We start from the raw sequence: 7,156 nt of genomic DNA on the forward strand, positions 1-7,156 counted from the left end.
TATTATTGACTATACTGACAATATTGCCACCATAGGAATAATCTGGCACACCACGACCCATCCCACATGGCTACATCAACCTCGATCACGAAGAAAAATTCACCTGCAACCGACAAACATCTCACAATCTGACGATTAACACACGTAAGAAATTATCCACGTCGAGACACGATTCAACACTTCAAACGCGGGCTACGCATCAATTATCATGATTATTATTATATGTTAGTGATATATACATAGATAAATAGATCACATGATCTCCCTACTACCCACTTGTGATAAGCATTGTCAAAGACCTTGAGGTCGTTTCAATGAACAAATATAGAAAAAAAAAACCTAACCAGTCGGGGGACTGCCAGTAGAAGTGAAAACTTCTTAAGCACGTTTGGCACCGTATAAAAATATAAAAAAAAATTAAAAAAAAAGTAAGTAAGTTTGTTTGTTACGCGTGAACTACGTATATACTAATATTAATGGCCGTTGTTGTTTTCCCGTAACTAATGATGTGCTAAAAAAATCGATTTTTCAAAGAATCAATTTTTTCATATTGAAAAAATCGATTTTTTTTTTTTTAATCGATTTTTCGATTGTGTCGGTGGCGGTGTCGCGAGATCATACTTTTTTCCTCACACGCAAATGCTTTCTTATACGGGGTGCCCAACGTGCCTAAAGAAGTTTTCACTTCAAAAAAAATTATTATATGTATATAGCTATAGTATATAGATAAGTACGTCATTATTCATTATATCTAACTGTGGTGAGTAATTAGTTTCTGACTGCGGCTAATCGATGATATGGATATAATTAAATTGGCCGCCGGTGATGATCACTACCCGTTCATTTGCGGTATTAAGTGGCGACAAAGCCCTCAAAGTGTATATGTGCACTGTGCTGCAGCAGTACGTATAGTGTGAGTACATATCATACCGATATATATGTGTGTACCTGCAGAAACCAGCTATCTGCTAATAAAGGAAACCGAAACTCGAGTCGTGTCACAGAGAGCAAAACGGATTTGTCCGCCATCGGTTCGCACCTTGTCGTCAAAGGGATGATGACTTAGCCGCCGCCGGCCTGTAATCATCGATACTATATATAAGTATATATATATACAACGAGCTTGCGTACCATTACCGCTGCCACCTTCACTTGTATATATTCGAAAGGGTGTTAACGGTGGTTTAATGAATATTTACGCGGATACAAACGCAATTATACGTCTGTATTAGCCGGGCACACGAGACGACACCGTCGGAAGCAATAATAATATCAATTTTGGGGGCGCGGCAAAACACTCTCTCCGCGGGCGCCCGGTGGCTAATTCGGTTATGTTGCATACATTTATATATATATACATTATACACGTAGACAACCCGAATGAGCGCCGCTTCTTCCATTATTATAATTTTGGTGAAAATAAAAAGGTTTGACGGAAAAAAGTCACCCTTCGAGTAGAGGGTATATATATATATTCTACAACCCTTTCGATGACGTTTAATTATGTGTGTATACGTTTTTTTACAGCACGTCAAGAGGATCCTATCAATTTGATATATCAGCGCAGAGTGTCCAACATAATATTTGTCTCCGTCAAAAGCTTTTCTTATAGTAATATGGTTTTGAAAAACTATCACGTATTTAGATCCGTGCGACGTACAACATTCATATTATCATCATAGTACATTTACGTAACTCTAGAAATAATGGTTTAAAAAAAGCCAAGACCTTTGACCTATTTATGTTTAGGTATAGTAATATTAAAAAGTTACATTTCTAATTTTTGATAAGTAAACTTGAGTAGGTAATATATAAAAAATAATGTGTCAAGTGATTTATATTAAACACGATATGATGGGTACTACAGTTCAGCAGTACCTAAATATTATAGAAGTAAATGTATCCATATTAGATATAACTATTTACTATTGACTATATTCAGATGAGAAGATATTAGTATCGTTTGTGATCTAATATATGTTTGCATAACGTAGGGTTATATGTGACTCATAGTTAAAATAAGATTGACCTACCTACGTAATTTTAGATGATATTATTATTATTCATGCTATATGCTATTGTAACCTCTTTATTGTTGGTATACTCACTATTATAATATTATATCCGACGAATGGAGAAATCTTATTCATATTTACATATATTTTGTTGAATGTGAGTCATTCTGTGACCTACGTTTCGGTAGAAAATGTTATTCTTGTTATATTTTACTGTTAATATTACTATTATATTCGATCAATGAGAACCTCATTCATATTTAAATGACATAAGATACAGACATACAACAATAATCTAATCGAAAAAGATCATTGATCATAAACCATTGAATGAAACTAGTTGGTCAAGACTTTTAAAATTTTAAATATTGAAAATAATACACGGGACTAATCCTAAAATATTGCCAAGTAATTTTGTAGAAGTTTGGTATGGATTAATAAGCAGTTCTAATCTTCTAAAGATCGATTTATTAAATTATTAGAAGATATTTTATAAAATAAATATACAATCGTTTTTTTTTTTTTTTAATAACACCTTACCTAACCTTTTTTTTACATGTTTGAACCATCTGCATGGGAGCCTCACGTTTATCATATTACTTGACCACCACGTAGCATAAAGCTCCCATGTAGCTATACTAGCTATACTAGCTGACACGGCAATGATTTGATATTGCTAGGTTTTGTGATTATTTATTATTATCCTTTTGAGTGTGAGGGACTAGAACCAGGGACTGGAACCTTGCTGTAAAGAACTGGTTTTGGAACCGGTAACTTTTGGATATTAAGAACCGGAACCACGAAAAACCCCTTATTTAAATTAATTTAAAACCCGGAACTTTAATGGAACCGATACTTTTATGGGAATGTTTTTTAAGATTAATTTTGGTTTCTTATTTGAAACGGTGTTGTACATTAAATTACTGTGATAAATAAATTTGTTTATGTATTTAGTCCTATCATTAGTCTTAAGCAAATCTTAAGATATTTGGTTGAAAATGTATATAGACCCATTATAATTTGACGACGATTGACGATACAAATATTTTATTATAATTTTTAAACAACTGAAACGGATCTAGATTTTTATTACATAGGTAAATATAAAACTAAAGCAAGAACCTAAGTTTTTATTTTTTTAAGAACCGAAAAGAAACTGAAACCTAAATTTTAATTTTTAAAAACCGAAACCTAATTTTTAGTTTTTCTAGGAACCGGACCGGAAACGGAACTGTAAAAATCATCAAGGTTCCAGTCTCTGGGTGTAACATGCTTGGTGTTCATATTTAGCTTGAGCCCCTCAGAGCCCCTCTATCCCTCTATTATTCAAGTGAATATCGCATGCGTATATGCAACGCGATGATTTGTGTGAAATGAGAAAACTTCTGAAGAATGGAAAAATTCTCAATTTCATAATTAGCCATTGGGGTTCATACTTCTTACACAATATTATATTTTAACGAATTTATTATATAAATGTATAACGAGTGATAAATACAATCACACAGCAAATCTCGAAACAAAGATATTGAGCACCAATCAACACATGTGTCTACTGGTGTGTAGTGTATGGTTCAGTACGAATAAAACTCACAGGTTACAATATTATAACGTTATATACCTACACAGTTAGACATCACATAAAATACCAACGGGCCGAACAACGTTGATTACTCGAAACGGAGATTAAATAAACGTGGAATTTAAACTTGGCAGTAAAATCTACTTGACCCGTCCGCCGTCCGGTTTAGACTGACCTTTGGACGTCATGTTTTTCACAATGGTTTACCAATATAGAACGCCTCGAGAGAGTCGAAAAGTAATTGTCGTGCGCGCACGTTTTCTAGATTACAAAATACGAAAAATCGCCCAATTTCACTAATTTCCCGTTCGCTTATTTGGACGTTGAATCACGATTCCACATTTAATTATATTTTCAGTTGTCGACATTCAAATGGTGCCGAGACAGTTTTGTAAACAGCAGGCTTTTTCTCGAGTAGAATAAAATATATTTGAATTATCCTAGATAATATACTGATAATAATTAGGTCTATATAGGTGCACGACATATAAAACATAGGTAATTACCGAAACTGAACTATAATTGACACATGCAATCTTATCATACTCGTTACTTTTTCTCGTTTACGTTCTCGATATCCCAATTTTTTATAGCATATGAACAATATACTCACCCTTGTTTAATTTGCGAAACATTTACGACACTTAATAAATTATATTATTAAGTGTAGGTAAATTATTATTTATTAATAATTAGTTATTACCAATACATTATACATATAGATATAGGTACTATACTTATAGGTACGCTATAACAGACAACAGTTCAATATTCCTACTCTTATATAATATATATTTTATTTATTTTATTGTTGGTTTAAGCTTTCTAAATGTAAAGTATTTACTTCAAAAAGTTATATATTATCAAAAGTCCTACCAAGACACGCTTTTGTCTGGCCTGCAATGTCTTATGTGCAGTGTATTATACCATTACTCACAGCCAATATCGCTTATAAAATAGTAAAAAATATATTATTATGTACTGTATTATTATTGTAATATACCTACAAAATAATGAATCCAAAATTTATTTAGAAAACTAGTGGATGTAGATACAAGTCATAACAACAAAACTGTAGTTTTCTAACAACAGCGATAACTACTATTACAGCGGCGCAGCCAGAGGAAAATTTGCTCAAGCCCCATTATCTATCTTAAAATGTCAATCAGCCATTAATTTTTCTTTGTGAATTGAAAACAAAACTTAAAATAAGTATATAAAGTTGTATTTACGATCATAAAATAATATTAAAACTTCAGCCTTAGGAACAAAAATGATCCAATAAAAATAAGTGCGTACAGAAAATTCTCTTAGAGTTGAGATTCATTACAAGTATGGTCGGAAGAATATTATTTCAAAATATAAATATTTTAACGAAACTATAGAAAATTGTACCAGTCTTGACAGAATTTGTTAAAATAAGTTTTCAACTTTTAAAATAATAAAAATTAAAAATTTTGAAAACTATTTAAATTTTCCAATCGCTAACCCAGACAGCATTTTGTAACGATAATATTATAATAATACTATTAAACAAAAAATTGCTGTCTGGGAATATGTGAATATATTCAAAACTAAATAAACGTTGATTTACAGCGAAACAATATGTTTGGTTCTTAAAATATTACAATATGAATACATTGGAAATGCTTTTTAGGTCATTAAATATTGGAAACCTCCCAGCCCTCAATTCCGAAAAAAATTCTGGCTCTACCCATGATACTGAGCGCTATCGCTTATCACCAGTACAAGCAGCGTGTGTACCTATATAATATATAGTGTGTATAAACTATACATATGGTTTTTCCTGCACCTGGCCTACTATTGCACATAACGATTCCATAACGCAATAAATAAACTGGAAGTGCTTGCTGATTCACAGGACCGAAAGGTCCATATTATGCACATAATAGGTATATAGTAGGTACTAGAGGTGGGTCGTACTGTTTGATGTTCGAAAAATCGAATTGGACTTTGGGTGTTCGGTTCGAGTTCACAAGTCGAACCAAATTTAAAAAGAAACTGAACCAAACCGAACTTGAACAAAAAAGTTCGAAAATTAATAATTTAAGCTCAAAAAATCTACGAACAGCAAAAAATTCAAACATGTCAAACGTTTCGAACTAAAAATGTTCCCGGTGTTTATCTTATTTTGTCTATTGTCTATATAGTTATATACTATATTCTATATTATACTCGTACTATGCATTTAAATATTTTAAATATTACAAAGGTAAAATTAAAACCACGATATTGTCCATGCATTGATTATTTCTTGTGTAGTTATGCTATTGAATTATTTATAGACTTGGATAATTATTTTTATTTGCCACTTAATTCAAACGTTTATTTTGGGTACAGTTTGGGAATGAAATATATGGTACCGGTGTGGTTCGATGTTGAATAAAATGCTTGGTTTGAGTTCGACGTCACACTAAAAAGTTCGGTTCGACATACTAAGGTTCGATTCGACATACCAAGGTTCGGTTCGAGACCATATTTTTGAGTTCAATCCACCTCTAATATGCACCTATCATGGAATTCACAATCGAGGAAAAGACGCGTAAGATGTTTGATATGACAATTTTTCATATAATATTATATTATAATGTTTGTCGTTAGACGAATAATAATGTATAATAATGATATGAACACTCGAAATGTGGCGGCATGCGTATACGGCGCATAATTAATTCGAATGCGTAAAGGGCGACGAATCGTTTGACCGACGCGAGAAATTAGTGGCTCGAAAGATGCAGCGAGTGTGGTGCGGAAGTAGCCATACATTTTATACACATCAACGAGGAGTGGGTGCTACAAGCTGGAGCGGTCTGCTGCACGGGAATCTGGCCGTCTGGAAAATCCACCGGACGCGTTTCGACCACCTCCCTCCCAAAGTACCACCACCACACCACCTCCTCTGCCCACTCATCCGACGCTCTCGCACACACACACACACACATATATATATGCGTGTGTATATGAGAACCATATAATTAAATCCCAGTTTTTCCGGTACGGCGCTTCCGGTTTTGCGCGCATATATTATTATAATATCACACTCGAATCGTCGTCGGCCGTCGCCTATGCATACAATATCTCAGTGCGCGGGGTAGGTATATGTATATATATATATGCATTGCACACACGTGCGCGCCCAAAAAGGGATTAATTTTTCCACGGTCCACGCGCCCGCGACCGACGATACGGAGCATATATAACATGATATTCAGTATATAAATGTATATGATATATATTATATTGTTATAATACAGCGCTCGCACCTGGTTGCAAAGTCCCGGGCGTCGTTATCGCGGTTCGGCGATTCGCGTTGACGCGATCCTCAACGTCCGAATCGTCCACGGGGTAGTGTACGCTGCACTGCCATGTGTGATTTTTTTTTCGTATTTTTTAACTCCACGAAACGGGTACGGCCTGTATACCTACCTGTTATATTGATCGCGTCTTTCGTCACCGAACACGCTGGTGGGTGAATAATACAACGGTATACCTACGTCATACATAAACGAGCTAAATTCGAAATCGTACAAATGTGTGG

This window comes from Acyrthosiphon pisum, chromosome A1 (assembly GCF_005508785.2).
Source record: "Acyrthosiphon pisum isolate AL4f chromosome A1, pea_aphid_22Mar2018_4r6ur, whole genome shotgun sequence".
NCBI classification, from domain to species: Eukaryota; Metazoa; Arthropoda; class Insecta; order Hemiptera; family Aphididae; genus Acyrthosiphon; species Acyrthosiphon pisum.